General features: G+C 46.5%; 1 long non-coding RNA gene across 1 annotated transcript; it reads right to left on the bottom strand.

The window, feature by feature from the left end:
* Window positions 1-8,619: 8,619 nt before the first annotated feature.
* On the bottom strand, window positions 8,620-11,868 carry LOC116597274. The gene is made up of 4 exons (XR_004288540.1): window positions 11,449-11,868; window positions 10,831-10,883; window positions 10,146-10,306; window positions 8,620-8,993 (listed from the first exon to the last, which is right to left on the bottom strand). It is a non-coding gene; the product is annotated as an uncharacterized LOC116597274 (long non-coding RNA).
* Window positions 11,869-18,037: the final 6,169 nt, after the last annotated feature.

Raw genomic sequence — 18,037 nt, forward strand, 5'->3', positions numbered from 1 at the left:
TGCTATACCTCAGCTCCAACTGTGTTGTTGTATACTGACTGTTTTAATTAAGGAGATATATTTAAAAAGAAGCTAGTGCAGATCTACATTTATAATATAAATTGCCTCTTACATTTATTAAGTAAAAATGGCAAGATGTAAAAACATGATGGACCCCATCACTTATAATATATGTTACATACACACACCACCCGTAAACTAGAAAACATAAAATAAGCCAGTAATGCTGATTGCCTCTGGGAAGGATGCTGACAGACCAGAGCACACATTACACATTCAAAGAAAAGAAATGAAGGATGGGTGCCTAGTGGCACAGTTGGTTGAGTACGCGACTCTTGGTTTTGGCTCAGGTCGTGATCCCTGGGTCCTGAGATGGAGACCCACATCAGACTCTGCGCTAAGCATGGAGTCTGCTTGAGATTCTCTCTCTGCCCCTCTCCCCTGCTCTCACTGTCTCTCAAATAAATAAATAAATAAATCTAAAAAAAAGAAATGAATGAAAATCCTTTGAAAAAGCAATGTCAATTACATTGCCCTTTTGATGAATGTGGGCTATATAGCCGCAGAAAAAAATTTTGAGTAGTGGACACCAAGAGGCTACCTTTCTTTCTTTTTTCTATATTTTCTAAAATTTCTCCAGGGAACGTGTACCTGGCTTTTGATTTGGAAACTGTGTTAAATGACACTACTGGGTAAGGAAGAATAAAGCAGACAGGTATAAGAGGTAGGAGGAAGCAGGAAGAGCTACCTACACACTTAGAGAGTAGAGGTGGGAGGGAACATCATGGTTATGAGGACATTTGTGATCCAACAGATTTTCAGCCTGATTGGAGAGGCTGGAGCAGGTACTGGGTGGGAAGGATCCAAGCACAGAGTCAGAGACTGACTTTGATGTCCTACAGTGAAAGGTTGTGGGTTGTGGAGTGGCTTTGGCTGGAGAAGGGGTCTGGAGGCTGAGAGCAGAGTTGTGGGAAGGGAATGGAGAGGCGGGAGGAGGCCCAGCGAAAAGAATCAAGATTGAGGCAAGGTGGTAGTGACAGGGTGCCAAGAAGTTGACAGGGCCACTGAGTCCCTCAGTCCTAGGACGTCCCTTTCAGTTTGCCATTATACGCAAAACCTCAGTCATTGGGCATGGTGGCCCTGGTTCGGACTCAGGAGGGGTGGCCTGGGCGGGATAAGGGAAGGCTTACGGGTGACCCAGAAATGAAGGGTCCTGAACTGGGGCGAGCTGGGACTTAGGTAATGATGGGGGTCAGCAGCCAATCTGGGAATATCCGGCCTGAGTGAGCTTGTGTCCTTACAGTGGGGGTAGTTTCGCCTGTCTTCCTGAAGAACACAGGAAGACGTGGGGTGCACGGGGTGCCTGCTGGTCAGCACCTGGCTTATGAGGTGCCTGTTACCGGCACATCACTAAATCCTTCCTGTTTCAGTGGTAGTGGGCATGCCATACTTTAGGAAAAGCTGGCTGGGGTTGAGTTTGGGTGAGACGGTCTGGGGGTCATAGAGCACCTGTAGAGGTAGGATTCCAGGCAACTAGGGAAAGCCCAAACGAATTGGAGTAGTCTAGGTGAAGGAGGGACCAGTGAAGGAGGTTTCTGGAAATGGAGACAGCAAGAGTAAACAAAGTCTAGGTCGAGTAGGGCAACTGCTACAATTTGATTTACTGAATAAATGTGTGATGCCCCAGTGTGAAGGAAGTGGGCAGCAGATGCTCATCCTCTTTTTCTCATGGGAATGGAAGGGGGTCCCACTTAAGTGGAATTTTGTAAAATCGACTTGGTCTTCCACCCTGCCCCAGACCACTGAAAATTCCAGTTGATTTAAGGCATAGTTGATATAAGCCTTATCAGTGTCTTTGGAACGAAGTCAAGGACTCTTAGAAACCTCACATGTGAGGTTCTGAAAGCGTCCCTTTCCATAGTTCTGCGAACCTAACCCTGTATTTAGCTCTCTGTTTGCAATTCCATCCGAGATGGGTACTTCGTCCTCCTTTCAGACGAGACGTCAGGAAGACATATTTTCCTTTTCCCTAGTTTCCTTTAAGAAGAAACTGACATTTGCCTATACAGTTCTATTTTTTTCCTTTTGGTTTTTAATTATAAAAAGCTTCTCACCACTGATTTATTATATAGGGAACAAATTGTGTCTTTGAGACCCACTGCACTGTAATTACTTGAGTTAGCACCGCGGGTATCCTTCCAGGGGCCAGCAGTCAATTTTGACTCAGAATAGATAATACACCGACTGCTATTAAGTTTAATGTAGATTAATGTGAGTTGCTTCCCTTTTCATGTATGTATGCAGGTACCAATAATTAAGATTAATTTCCACTAGATAGAATGGCCTTCATTGTGCACAGTGCCAGAAAATGCTCCTTTAATAGCTGTTAATTGGATATATTTGCTTTGATGGTGAAATCCTGATTAGTCGTGTTACCCTGAAAACTCCCCTCCTTGCTCCCCCCACCTCTGCCCACTCTCGAGGAGAAAAAGAGATTGAGGATAGCAGAGTCAGAGCTTTGGAGGTGATGAACTCCTTTGCACTGCCTAGCCCAAAGCACCCCGATGAGCTCCATCTTCAAGAACATCGGCCCTGGGTGCTTCCATTCCCTGAGTGCCTACTAAGTGCTAGGTGCTTTATGTGCATTCTTCAGGACAACACTGTGAGGTGTTTATACAAATGAAGAACTTGAGTTTCCATCATGTTAGAGCACCTGCAGGCTTCATGTACCCTGGAAGTGATAGAATGGGGATTCCAGACGGGCCACGTCCTGACTAAATGCAAGAAGATTTCAAAATTTGCCAAGGGGGGCCATTAGCAGTAGCACTGTTGCTTTTCCATTTTCCGTTGCTGTGAAGGTCTTAGAGCCTACCGGGAAGTGCCATCTCCCCTCCCTCCCCTGTGTCTCTCTTCACCATTCTTTCCCCTCCTCATTGCATTACAGTGGTTCAAGGCCAAATAGAAAGAGAATGGAAACTCTCAGAGATGCTCCGAAGCATCCAGGCCAAAGCCCTTTTATTCTTCAACAGCTTCATAGCCTGGTTTATGTGAGGCAACATTGTGGAATGGTTAATAGTTCTAGAAAGATGTCTTACTTCTCCTTAGAAGTAACCCTCTCTCCATTCTCCTTCTAAGAAGGAGACTGACATTTGCCTATACAGTTCTATTTTTTTCCTTTTGGTTTTTAATTATAAAAAGCTTGCTTCCGTATATATCCATGTTTTCCACATGGCGTAGGTACTCCGTATATATACGGAGCTTGCTTCCGTATATATCCATGTTTTCCACATGGCGTAGGTACTCTTACAAAAAGCAAAAATTCCTGGCAGTCATTATCCATACCCAGCTTCTTCTGGCTAACTCCAGTGCTGTTTGGTGGAGGGAGCTCCGAGAGGAGGAGAGAAGGCTTCAGGATGAACTTGGTCTCTCTCTATTTTGCTCAGGCTTGTTGTAGTCTCTAGAAGAGCTGAGATGTGATTTAGGGTACCTAGAGAGAGGTATGATTGGGGGTACTGAACTCGCTGCTCTTGTGTGTCCCCATGGAGCATACTTTGCTGGCCAGAAGAGTTGAGCTGGAATCTTGCTTCTGCCACGAATGAGCTGTGTGGCCTTGGTCAGCTTACTTAACTGCTCTGAGCCTTTCCTTTCCTTCTTTGACCACCTGATTCCCAGGGTATGTTGTTTTGTTTGGTTTGTTTTTTCAGAAGAAAAGTGAGGTAATGTGTGTGAAGCCCTTAAGGCAGGATTTGGCACATTCGATGAGTATCATTTTCCTTTCCATTTCTTGGGATTGTGGCCCTACCGATGTGCTTCAGGAGAAGCAACGAACTTCATGACATTTTTCCTGACCTGGGTGGAGCTGCATATACACTGACACCAATGGGCAGGAAAAAATTATCCCCAAGTTCTTTTGGGGGTATTCATTCAAATCTTTTTTCTCTGTAAACTAAGAAAGTTGGGTTCAGTCAGTGGAGTGCCCATGGCGTCGTGAATGGGCAATTTGTCATTGCACGGGTCAGTCTCACACTTTAGGGTACATTGAGCATCACCTTCTCTACCCACTAATTGCCTCCTAGTGCCCTCAGCATCGCAACAGCTTACTCTCACACTTCTGAATGCCCCCCAGGGGATGTTATGCTCCCCAATGTCAGCTGAGACGCGCCCCCAGCCCCAGCTGAGTTCCCTGAGTTCTAAAGTTTCTCAGTGGTTCCCTGCAACATTTTTCCCCAGAGCATGGGGGCCCCAGAGTCAGGCTTGCCTTTCTGGAAATAGCGTCGGTTGGTCTGAGATCTGCTATGAGAGCCTGATCTGGAAGTCCCTTGCCCTGGACTGATCTGGTCCCTGACCTTCCCTCCCCACTGCTGGTTGCCGATACCAGCCTGGCTCCCACATCCTCACTTGGCACATGATAACCAAGGAATCTTCTGGTTGAGAAGAGGTGAAATGTCTTAACCTCCATGTGATACTCTGTCCGCATGTGTCTGTGAGTTGAAAGGGGCAATTTGGTCTTGTGTCCCTTCCCCACAGGGTCTTAAGGGCTCTCTGGCCCCTTTGATGAGGAGTTGAAAGTGAAGTTTGAAAAAATATGCTTGATGTTTAGATGCAGGACATGATTTGGGGGGTGTTAAGCAGATTTTTTAATAGCTATAAAAGTTTCTAATTGGGTCTAGTTCTGCTTTCAGAACTCTCTGTAAATCCCATTATAGCTGCAAGATGGATATTTTCGATGGAAGAATGGCGCAGGGTTCAGTAGCCTTGCCTGGGAACTCTGGCTTGGGTTTGAATCATGGTCTATCATTTATTAGCACATGATATCATGTGAATTACTAAATCCTTTATGGTCTCAGCCTCAGTTTCTCCTCCAGTCATGGGGAAAAAGAAACCTATCTTGCAGAAAGTTGCTGTGATCACTAATGAAACCCACATTTCAAAGCAACCAATACATGAGAATAGTTCGTGAAAAGGCAAAAACCTTAAGCACAGAGAATGGGCTTAAATTAGAGCAAGATGGGCTGAAGTTAGTTCTGAGGAGAAAAGTCTTGAATGTATGAATGTATATATTGTTTTACCGCTGGACAAAGTAAGAATGTCTGGAATTCCTGAAAATCTTCAAGAATACATGAACTTTTCCATCAGAAGTAGTTTTGCTATGACTTAACCCAGCAGAGGGAGAGTTTGTGATTTTCACTTCCGACTGTACGAATGGCCGTGTCCTCACTGCACGTCTGATGGTGCATGTCTGCCTGGCAGGTATGTGCCTGGCAGGTACGCTTGGGGCTTCCTGGCTGCTCGCTGAGCACGTTTCCACCAACCCCTGGTCAGAGATGCGTCTGAACAATTTTTGCCTGAGTGGACATGCACAGACCCAAATTTTTAAAAGAACCAGTGCAGAGGTCCATCTTCCTAAGAAGGTCACGCTTAAAAGAAGGAATTAGTATACGCTCAGGTTTGGTGGGAGATGCTAGATTCAGAGGTCTGCACATGCAGGGAGAACCAGCAGCAAAAATGGTCATCCAAGATAGGAACACGTGGGACATGACACATTAGCAAGGAGTGGAAACTGAGTGGGGCCCACAGGATTAAGCTCAATGGGACATGAGGAGTCATAGGACCGAGCCACTGGGCAGAGCAAAGCCCTGGTAGCCTATGTGATGACTGCTCTTTCTCGAATGACCTGGACAGACCGTGAGAGCTCAGTGAGGCTTTCTTAGGAACGCTCAATATAGAGTTGTCAAATTTAATTCTCGTATTCTGGAGTTGAGAGACAATGACCTACCCCAAGGAAGAGTGAAGGGACAGTGAGCTACCCTGAGGCCCTTGCATGGATGTTAGCTGGCCCACCTGGAGCTTCTGCTGATATTTGGGTTCAGAAGTGTCTGTAGGGGGACAGTTGCTTCCATAAATTCTGGGGCTGGCATTTGGTGTTGGGGGTAGGGTTTGTTGCATTCCATTGTTGAGAGACATTGTTCAGACCCTGGCATTCCTCTTTGACTAGGATATTTGTGATGGAAGGATGGATGGATGGAAGGACAGGTAGATGGGGGAAAGTAGATGGGAAGATAGATAGGAAGAACAAAGAAGAAAGGAAGAAATTGATGGAAAAACCTGAAGTATAACATTAAATCCAAAGAGTTCCGCCCCATTCTGGATTTCATGCTCAAGAATGGAACTTCAGAGACAGAGAAAACACAGCAAGTGACAAGGACCACGGAGGATTCATAAAAGAACATGAAAAAAAAAATTCTTCATTTTGTTCAATATGAGCTGGGATGTGCTCAGAACTAACGTCAAAAGACATGCATTGAGCCACCTGGGCAGTCACAACGCTCTTGGATTTTAGTCCAATAATGAAAGTGCTTCAAGAAGGTAGTTTTAACCCAAATTATAAGGAACATTTCTTTTCATTCTATTAAATTATTATACGGAACATGAGGTGGTTATGGATTGGAATTATTGCTGGGACTAATGGAAGGGATTTACTTGGAGTCACGTTTAGCAGGACACGTATGGTTAAAAGACTGCCCACCAGTGAGGCAGACTTGCTTGTGACATCTTGAGCCCCTCGTCCTTGAAAATGAACTGTCAGGCAGGTGGTGAACTTGGTTCCTGCACTCGGTCAACAGTTGCACCAAAGACCTCTCAATTCTTATTTTAATTCCTAGGTTTTATGTTTCTAGAATCGAGGGGAATTCGATAATTCTCATGTGGCGGATGCCATCCTGAGTTTTTATGCAGGCTAAAAAACAAGCGGAATACAAACGTATGGGGTAATGTTGGGGAGGAAGGAAGGAAAGGAGACCGGGATAAAGGGCTAAAGTTGGCCTTGTCTCACTGAATCCTTGCAATTGCCCGGGGAGGTATGTGTGATTAGCTTCATTCTTAGAGGAGGAAACTGATACTTAGAGAGGTTAAGTACATATCTGAGGTGACACAGTTAATTAGCAGCACAGATGGGTTCTTGCCTAGTCTTTCCAAAGCCCAAATCCTAGCTCTCTCTGCCATGCCCTATGCCTCCTCAAAGTGCCTTGTCTGGAATTTCCCTGAGGTGCCGTTATCCAGTACGGCTCTGGCCTGATGGCCTTGGGTTTGAAGTGGTGCCACCTGCCTTACCTTGAGCTGTGCCCTTGAGGCAGGCAGGGGGTATGGTGGTTAGTGAATTGGTGCGGAGGTAAGAATGCCCCGGAGGTTTGCCCATCATACATTAACTCTCTCCCAACTGTCCCCTCAATAAACATATTGGCCCCAAATTGTAACTGAATAAAACTCTATTACGTAGGTTTTCCGTGTGGTGTTTTACCTTGGAAATCAGGAAATAAGATTCTCATCCCAGGTCCAGCATTTATTCTTTCTGAGACTCAATTACTTTATTTTAAAAGGAAAGGAAAGGAGGAAAAACTAAGTCATCTCTAGAGTCTTTCAAATATGTTCTATAATTTATAATAATGATATAAAGTGGATGCACATATATGTGTATATATATCTGTGTATATATAATAACGTGTTTATGTGTATGCTAATATTCAAATCAATATCTGCTTATCTGCACTTAGATCAGCCACAGTGATATAATTATCCAATAATCCAAAACTGGAAAATGGTTTAAAATCAATTGTTTGGCTTTGGAGTGCATTATTTAATGATTTTTGTTGCAGAATTATTTAAAATAATAATTAAAAAGCTTTATTTCCTAACAGCACCCTGATTGGTTGGAGCAAGGATATAGACCAGGAGGACTGAAGGAAATTCACTTGGGTTGAAACAAAATCACCTGCAGAGTGATGGCCAATAGCCAAGGGCTGGCCATGGTCTTGGGGGCTCTTTGATGTCAGACAGGTCTAGGTCTGGGTCCTGACTTTCCAGTTTTTTGGGTAGGGCAATCGTAAGCAGTATATTTAACTTCTTTGAGCCTCAGTTTCCCCCACTGGAAAGTGGGGAGAGCAGTACCTATCTTATAAAATTGTCAAGGGTGAGACTTGGCCGTATTTTGTGCCTGGTACAGGTCAGTGCCCCCCGAAGGGCAGCTGGTATCATCATGCATGTCCTTATGGTCATTCCTACCCTGCCCTCAAGGGCACAGTCACCCTTTCTTCTCCTGGGTGAGCATGTTGCACCAGAGTACTGAAAGGCATTTGCCAAACATTTGGGTGAGTAGCAGGATCATCTCGACTGTAGAAATGAAGGTCTGAAATTCACCTCCAAAAAAGCCATTCCCGTTTGCTTTTGGCCATGCCACCGAAGACTTGGGGGGGGGGGTGGTTCCCCCTGCCTCTATGAATGGGTCCCCAGTCACCAGCCTCAGCCTCCTCCTGCTGTGGTGGGCACTGTTCTGGGAGTGCCCCACAGGTCAGCGCTCCAGCCAGGAGGGGGTTAAAACCAACATTTGCAGATAAAGAGGTAAACATATTTACATTCCTCTCTTCACACTTTATGCATATGTCATGCAGTGAATAGTTTTAGAGGTCTGTTTGTACTATCTCTCCAGAATTTTTACAGTCTGGAGGACACAAAATCTCTATAAAGTGACTTATTGAAATAGAAGCAGATTGGTAAAACCGTTTCCCTCTTATGAACTGTGAAGAATGATCCTCTAAATGAAATCAGGAAGGAACTGGACAGAATCTTGTTTAATGGTCTGACAAAATGAATCACAACGATTCCAGACATCCATCACTGCTAAAAAGGAACCACAAATGATCTGTGAACCACTATATATTGATTACCCATGTAGTACAAGTGTCGGATTTAATGTTCACACACCATAGAGAGGCGGCAGGGACAGATGGTGCCTTAACTCTTCTTTGATAGATTTTAATGGTGAAATATTGATTTCTATCTGGCCAAGGCCTGCTGTTAGGGGCCAAAGTCATTTGTTGGGTATTGCCGGACACCCAGTCGGCCCGGCGTAATCAATCATTTTTGGCAAGGCAGGTGAAAATCCAGAGAGAAGCACCTTGGAACCCAAACTGGAGCGTGATGTGTCTGAGTCCAGCCACCTAGAGAGAGAGAGAGAGAGAGAGAGAGAGAGAGAGAGAGAGAGGACTCTTGGAGATTGTGCTTGTAAAGAATTATTAATGATAAGACATGTTTACTGAGGAGAGTCGCAGCGAATCAGAGCTGACATGAAATAGTCTGGGAGCCTCGTGGAGAAAATGAGCCTCTTGCTAAGAGGGACTATATTTTATTTAAACATCCTTCTAAGGCTGAGAACTCAGGTAATCTGTTGTGTTACAAGCCACTGGCTGTTCTTGCCATCCAGAGAGATAACACTGAGGCGCTAATAGGAACACATCAATCACAATCAGGCTGCAATTCCAGTGGTGTCTCGTCCTCCCAGCTCCTCTTTAAGCTCCTTTAATAACGGTGATAACATAGTTCGGGGGCTGCTGAGAGGGGCTCTCCCCTCTGAGGGTCATATTCATAAAGTGAATAGCTTGCCAAGTCAGCACCCTGGGAAACCGATCTCTGCCGGACTTCCTTGCAGGAAGAGAGGGAGGAGCATGGGCGAATGGGGCGGGTTGGAATCCAACAGAGAATTTTCTGTCATCTGTTGGCCCTTGAGGTTCTGTGATGTCACGCCTATCTCCTTCTAAGAAAGGGCTGTGTGTGTGTGTGTGTGTGTGTGTGTGTGTGTGATGTGTAATTATCAAACCACAAGACTCATTTCTTAGGTAGCTTATAAAATGGTCTTGAAGGTGATTCCCAGTTGGAGCTCTCCACGTTTTGTGTATGACAACCTCATGTGAATGGGTATATGGCTTCCCCAGAGGATTCTGGGTAGGGGATGTGTGAGGCAGGTGGGGGGTACTGGGGGATCCTCTGGACTTCTGTGGCTCTGTGTCAGTCTCTATCCTATCACCCCCAAGGTCAACAACTTTTTGCTGATTTGACTTCCCTGTAGGCTATGAGTTACTTGAGCGTGGTATTTGTGTCTAATTAATTGTTATATCCTCAGTACTAACACATGATCTTGGGACTCACAAGATACTCAACTCGTGAATACGAAGGAACACATAAATGCAGGTGCTTATACCGAAAGAAGTAACACTGCTTTGCACCTTTTGAGTATCCACATAAATATGTGTGTTGTGGGTGTGTAAATACACACATTCACGAAAGCATGCACTGACTTTATAAAGACATGTAACCTTATTTGTGTGACATGACTTCTTTTTGCAAGACGGCATGACTTAGTGGATGACAGCTTGGATACAAGAGGCGGACTGCCTGCATTCAAATCCTGGCTCCAGCACTTATTGGAAGATGACTGTGGACAAGTTGCTTGAACTCTGTGCCTCAGTTACCTCATCTGTAGAGTGGGAAGAATAACATACTTATGTTTTGAGGATTAAATGAGTTAGTAGACACGCAGCATTTATAATAGTACATTGCATACACTAAGCATAAATGTTTTACAGTGTGTGTATATATATACATGTACATATATACATATATATGTTTAAATTACATATTTAGCTATGGCATTATATTCGAAATCTTTATATAAATGAATACGTATCTATTTCGGAAATACATAAGCCTTTAAATGGTTGGTGTTAGGGATCCCAACCAATATTCAAGTCTGTACTGACATCAGTAAGTTTAATTTGGTGGTAGTTAGATGGGGTGGCTGGTATTTCCTTAGTATGTTTATCTCCCAAAATCTTCCGTGAAGGTGTGTATCTCTAACTGAACGAGTTTATATATCCACGCACACATGAGAAGCTGCTGCAGGGCAGGATGAACCCAGCTTTGTGGACCGCCCCAGATGTGCAACCTGCCCCCAGATGTGCGAGTGCGGGCAACAGATTCCGCTTAGATTATCTTGCTTACCTAATGATTTTTGCTTCACTGCCTTGCTCGATTGTGTTCACCAGGACGGCAGGCTATTAAAATGTCAAGGCACATTGAATTGTTGTTATCCAGGAGAGAGACCTTTCCAATCAACCTGTGTTCTGGGGGTTGCATAAACTCCAAGAAGGCGATTGGAGAAAGGCTTTATGGCTTTTTTACATAGATGGGGGTGAGCGGGAAGGTTGGGAGAGGGCACGGGGAGGGGGAGGAGAGGTGGGACAGGATCGGGGTTTATGGCAGCTGGAGTGTGCTAATTAAAATGCCATCTCCTCAAACAGGTATTGGTGGCTCCTCGCCTTTGCATTTATGGGTAACTGCAATAGGGCCTTGCCGTGTGATGCTGTGGTTTAACGGAGGGAGGAGGAGGGGACTCACAGTGGGCGGTGGGCGGTGGGCGGTGGGGGTGGGGCTGAGAGGCTGCACTGTTGAGAATCAGGGGTGGGGTACATCGAGCAGAAATAGCGAGGACTTATATCCCGGGTTGGCAGAAGGGATTAGAGAGAAAAACAAAGGCTTCTTTGGCGCTGCATGGGTCCCAGCTCTGCGGAGGGCGACGCTCTGCACCCCGGGCGCTGGTGGCCTTAACCCACGCGATACCTCTGGCCCGGCTCCGCCTGCGCCAGCTGGGACAGTCTGGAGACGGTCTTCTGTTCACGCCGTCAAGTCTCATTTGGCCGAGGATTTATTTTCCTTCGGGGACTGAGGGAAAGCAGGGGTAAAGGACGTTCTCATAAAGTATCCAGCGAGCGGGGCCGCTGGGGGCTCGCGCAGAAACTCAAAGTTCCCTGGCTGGACTTTTCCCCTTTGTTCACATCGGCTGGCAAATATTTAGCTTTCCCCGGCCACGTCTGTTTCATTTTTGTTTCAAAAGAGATGGCTTTGTTTTTAACGGCGCGGGGCTCGGCGAGGCGCTCCGTGCGTCCCGCCCCCTCGCCTCGGGCGTCACTGCCTCGCGGCGCCAGCTCGGTGGCCCCGGGGCCGCCAGGCGTCCCCGCCTTTGTCAGGCTTATCCGTCGGGGTGTTAGCTGCGCGCGCGCACACGCACACGCACGCACGATCGCATCTCCGCGCTCTCCTGCGCGCATGCGCGCCGCTCCGCCCCGCCCCCTGCACCGCCTCCATCCCCCGGCTGTCGCACCCGCCAGTCCTAGAGTTCGCGTCCCTGTTCGCAGCGGGGTGTCCCGAGCTGTCCATCTGGGGCTCCTGTGCCCGGCGCAGCCCGATTTTTTTTTTTTTCCTTAAATCCAAGTTCGCGTTTCCCGCTAACTTTCCTTCCGGCGTCTCTTTTAGCTGGCTGGCCGCGGGCAGTGTCTTAATAAGGATTCATCTGACTTCTCTCTCCGTGCGTCCCTCTTCCTTGGAGGAGGGTGACGGGGTTTCCAGAGCCCGCCAGACCTGCTTTGGTACTTTAACCGCACCTTTCATCCAGAGGCAGCTTCTCCCTCAGCACACACTTCCAGGAGCCTTTCCTCCCGCTGGCGCCCGCGCAGTGTCCCTCATTACAGTTCCGAGGGTCCCATTAACTCTCAGCTTCACCAGGCTTTATCGAAAATGCCTGTTTATTTTTATCCCTACAAAACTGGCGGTTCATTCATTTAATCATTTGTTGAGCATCTACTCTTAAGTATTAACCTATTGTTAAGTACTGAGGTTATAACAGGAAGAAAAACAAGACACAGTTCCTCCCACTGTGGTCTCTGAAAGATTCTCTCCAGGTCAGAGGCGGTGTTATACTTATTTCTGTAACCTGTAACATACTAATGCTAATGCATTAATGCATTTAATGCATGTTAATGCTAAATGCACTCTGAATACATAGATGAAAGGCAGAATGAGCCCTCTCCCACCCTTTTGGGGAACCTCACCAGCGTTTTCTGTTTGCTGTTTCATTATTTAAAACACAATCTTAATGACAAGCTCGATAGAAGCTTTTACTTAAAATTTTAAGTTCCTGTAGACCCATTATGTCTCTGGGTCTCTGAAGCCACCCTATGAGTTGGCTTGTGGTCCAGTACTAGCATTTCATCTTATTAAGGCTCAGGGAGTACAAAGTCAGAGGTCAAACGGCCCCCTGGTGATGGAGCCCAGATCAGACTTGACCCTTGGGCTCTGTATGGCCAGCCCAGCTTTGCACTCCAGCTCTGTACAGGACGTGTGTCCTCGTCTCCTGTGCCTGCCACATGTTTCCCAACCAGAATCTCAGGAAAATGGTAAAAGAGGGAATAGGTGGATGCCCAGTTTCTATTTAATTCTCTTCCAGGTTTTTCCTGGGCCCTCCCTGACACAAGAGATATTTAGGAAGGAGACTCATTTAATGGAGAGTCAGGTATGATTTTTCTCTCTTAGCTTCCTCTTAGCCCCACTCTTGCCCCTCGTGATCTTTCCAGAGTAGGGTGAGCTCACTTCTGTCTTAACTGGATTTTCACCAGGAACTTGAGGCTGCGTGCTGTTCCCATCCCCTGGGTCAGTTCATTTCTGTGATTAGATTTGTTTAATTAACATAACTAGGAGGCCCTATGTACCTCGGCCAAGAGGGACGGACAGCTCCCCAAATGCTTTCTGGACACTGTGCCAATGGCTGCTTTGGGTCCATGCCAGTGCCCTTAACTTCACCCACTTGTGGCATTTGAGCTGCTGACAGTGTTGTTGAAGGCAGGACTTGAGGTCCCCTGGCTGCTGCCTTGAACAGATAACCTGCCACAAGGAGAACACACTGGATATTGGTGGGGCTTAGTCACCAGCAGTAAAGCATAGCTCCAGCTTGCCTATAGTGCACTGCAGACAGTGTTCTTTATTTTTTTTTTTGTTAAGATTTTATTTATTTATTTGACAGAAATCACAAGTAGGCAGAGAAGCAGGCAGAGAGAGGGAGAAGCAGGCTCTCCACTGAGCAGAGAGCCTGATGCGGAGCTCGATCCTAGGACCCTGGGATCATGACCTGCGCCAAAGGCAGAGGCTTTAGATAAAGGCTTTAACAGTGAGCCACCTAGGTGCCCCCAGACAGTGTTCTATATCACCTGGAGCATCTGGGGTTTCATTTCTCTGAGTTAAAAGTTCCTAATCTGTAAAGTGGGAATAACAAAATTTACCTCACCACACTGATAGCAGGATTCAGTGAGACAGTCTGTAAAGTGACCTCTTAATGTCTTGTACAGAGGGCACCCACTCCCCAGGTGTCTCCTTCTGGTATACACACCGACACATACACACCACACACACAAGCACGCACACACACACACACACACACACACACCACAGTCACCAGATTCATCCCAGCCGGGCTCTTCTTCATTCTTTCACTTCCATCCATCGTTTTCTGATATTCCTTTAGTTTTCCCCCTCCTCCTATATTTTCTTCCTTCTTCTCTCCCCCTTTCTAGTGTCCTCACTTCATTTGGCTCCTTGACCTTATCCTTTTCATGAAGTTTACTCATCTGGGCTCTACTCAATGACAGTGAGTCATGTGGTCCGGGGCCAGTTAAGAAACTTCTTTGGGCAAGTGCCCCTCTTTCTTCAGAAGCACCTTTCCTAGCAGTGTTAGCCATGCCTGTGCCATCCTCGGACCCCTGACCCCTTGAGGTAGGGATTGTGGCTTAATGAGCTAGAACATAGGGGAGACTTGAAAAGGGATGGTGGGGGGGAAGGAAGGAAAGGAGGGAGGACGGGAAGAAGGAAGGTAGGAAGGAAGGATGGATGGACAGGAGAAAGGGAGGAAGGAGGGGAGGGAGAGATGGAGGGAGGAAGGGCTCTTTTTATGATCCAAGGTGGTCAGTCCTATGAATTCCAGAGGCTGCACATGACTACCAGTAGCCTCTGCCTACCTTTATGCAAGTTCATAGAAGTGATTCTTGCCTCCAGCCAGGGGACTGGCTGCTGAATGCAGCTCAGACTGGGTTTCAGACCTCGTTTGCCTCCTTGGCTATAGCTCAGGGCACATCGTATAGCCTGTGAGTCAGCCACAAAAGGAATCGAGAATACAGCATAGGCTGCCCGGCACTGGTCTGACTCACGTTGTCAGTTGAAGTGGTTCAGACTTCTGTTAAAAGAAGTCCTTGCCATTGGCCTGCACCATGGTCATGTAGCTGTTTCGCACCGAGCTGCAGTGGAGCACGGGGAGCTCCTTCCCAGTGTGACAGAGCTACATCAGGCTTCCTAGACATGCAGTCATTTGGCAATGGCTGCCACCCTCATGACGGTGGGAGAAAGGAGTGCTTCCTTCCCTCACGTACCCTGAAGTTTGCCCGCATTGGGTGACCCTCCTTTAATATGACTGTAGACAATATGTATAGCTAATTTTATTAAGTGCCTAGTCAATGTAGTGCAATGTTTTTTTACTCCTCACAGAGCTCCATGGAATAGGCAGAAATCTCCCTATTTCACAGACATGGAAATGAGGTCTCAGAGAAGTAAGTGGTGGAAGTGAGGTAAGTAAGTATGTGGGTGGAAGACAGGTGAGTAAGTTGGTGGAAGACACTTTCCAGCACAATGTGATCTCATCTCCCCAGGGATGGGATCCGAGCTCCGGGGTCTCTGGTCTGAGAGTTCTCTTCAGTGGCTGCCAGATGTCTTGGAAGAACCTAGCAGTAAGGTGGGAAAGGGCATGTCTGAGCTGGAGGGCAGATATGGTTCAAGGAACTGGCTAGGTGACAGCTTTGTTTGGCCAGAGCCCGGCCCATATCAAAACCACATGGACACTCCTCTTTACTTCTTGCCAAAGAACAAAAGAAGAGATTAAAACGTTGTGCTCCCAGGAGGCGCACACATTTTGAGGGGCTTCTGCTAATAGAGCCTGCAGGAATATGAAACACTTTTGTCACTTTTTAGAAGCAGAGGCGGCAGAAAAAGGTCATATTTTCATCTTTTCAAGTTTCCAGTCATAAAGTGATTTTTTTCCCCTTAATCTCCTCCCTTTCAATAAGTCTCGGTGCTCTCGAGTTACTCGTTTTTCCACAATTTCCTGAAATTTCAAGTCTCTCCTGCACTGAGACTTGGTGTTTGCCACAACCTCAGACTGTGTCTACTGGCAAGTGAGTTTTTAGGGAAGTTTAAAAATCAAATCCATTAGGAATGGCAGCCTTGGGGGTACTGTGGGGGGGCGGGTACAGAGAGCCTACTCCACAAATCTACACCAAAAACACAACAGAGACCTGAGTTCAGAAGTCTGTCCTGACCCTTGGGCAGCGATTCCTCCATCTCTCCGAGCCTTAGTTTTCACATCTGGAAAATGGCGGCAGCTCTAAGTGCCTCCCAGGGCTGCCTTAAGGAATGAATGAAGTGACGTGAGAAGACATGGGGCAAGAGCTGCCCCTTGGTGGTCCCTCCCTAGACACTTACCATGTCCCCTCCAGTCATTCTAGCCATGTCGTTTCCCACTATTTCTGGCTCTCATGCAAACTTCTGTAACTTAGCTCTAGGCAGCTGCTGTGGGTTTTATGCCGGAATTATTCAGTTTTCATTTTGACTGGTTTTTCTCCGAGTCTGCACCACAAGTGGGCTTCCATCTGGGGTCAGTTTGCTTTGTATCTCTCCCACCAACATGGGCATCTTGGGTGTTGCATTGGACTTTAAACTTGCAGCTGATAGGGAATGGAGGCTCTGCTCCACTTTCTCTGGGTCTCATGCCATATGACCACTTGATGCACTTGTCGTTGAGCCACATAGGTCCAATGTAAACATTTGACAGGGGCAGTTTTGCTTTGTGGTTATGAGCAGTGAAGACGCCTCTGACCCAAGTACGTACCTGTTGACAAATCCCTCAGTCCCTCTGAGCTTCAGATTGCCATTGGTAAGATAGGGACAATGGAGAGTGTCTCTCAGGGCTAGTGTGGAGATTACATGAAATCACAGATGTAAAGAGAGAGGTCTATGCCTCTATAGAGTAATGGCCTAATATATTTGTGGTTGGTATTTTTATTCTTAATGTGTGAAGGCTATGTATTTCTCTTCCTACTTACCTCCGACCTGCCTGCCTACCTGTCTACTTCTTCTACTTATCCACCTATCTACCATCTATCATGTCAAATATTCCTGGTGATTTTCATTACAATCTCTCAAGAAATGATTCTTCACAAAATAATGGCTCCAAGGTTGAATTGAAATAGTGTTGCAACCACTTCACGGGGCATGGTCCCCCACACAGGTTATAGACTAAGTACATTTAATTTGCTTACTCCACCTTTAAGAGAAATTGCTTAATGCCACTCAAATTTAGGATTTTTACCTGAACTTTGTAAAGCAAACAACATAATCAAATGTATTACTATAAGCACACATCTGATTAGCCTTAAAAAGTGAGTTTATGCATGTGGTGATGATGATTGCTGTTCTTAAAAACAAAGGAGCTGTTGTTTCTTTGAGAAATTCTGTTAACTATCTAACTTCCTTGGGTCCAAGAATACATTGAAGAGGTTCTCATCTGTTCATTCTGTAAATACTTGCTGAATCACAGGATACGGAAAAGAGTAAAAGATGGCTGGTTCCTGCCCTCCAAGAAGTCTCTGTCTGGTGGGGAGACCAGCCTAGGTCAGTACCCCTGTGCTCCAGTAGAAGTAGACAGAGGGGTGTTCTGGAGGCAGAGGGAAGGAGTTTTCAATCAGCACTGGTAGAGGAAAAAGGGGTATCCAAGGAGGCTCCGTGGAGCAGCAGAGATACCTGACTTGGGAATTTCATAGAAGCGGGGAGGAGGTTCCATATATTGGGGAAGAAAGAACGAGTATGATGATGGGGCTGCAGAAGGGAGGGGAGACAGAGAGGCAGACGGGCTGAGCTTCAAGATGTTCACTGTGACCAGAGTCAAGCCGAGGAAGTACGGTTGGATCCCAAGAGCCGTAGGAGCGGGAGCGATGTGACCGTGTTAGTGTGTTAGAGTACTGGGAATATGGAGGGCACGCTTGGGAGTCGGGGAGGCATTGTGCTGAAGCAGGGAGAGAGTCAGAGAATTACTTCCTAGCATCTGCCCCACCTGGGAGCCTGTGAGAAATACAGATTCTTTATCTCCACTCTAGACCAACTGAGTCAGGGTCAGCATTTTAACAAGGCTCCAGGGCGATTGATATTCACCCGGCATTGGAAGACTCCTGAGAAATTCGGGACTGAACTAGCATGGGCCTGCGGCATTAGTGATAGAAGGGGAAGAATTTGCATCCTGTGTGAATCTCTGGTTCCACTGAAAAGTGGAATGACTTAG

The sequence above is a fragment of the Mustela erminea genome, chromosome 8 (genome assembly GCF_009829155.1).
Source record: "Mustela erminea isolate mMusErm1 chromosome 8, mMusErm1.Pri, whole genome shotgun sequence".
Lineage (NCBI taxonomy): Eukaryota > Metazoa > Chordata > Mammalia > Carnivora > Mustelidae > Mustela > Mustela erminea.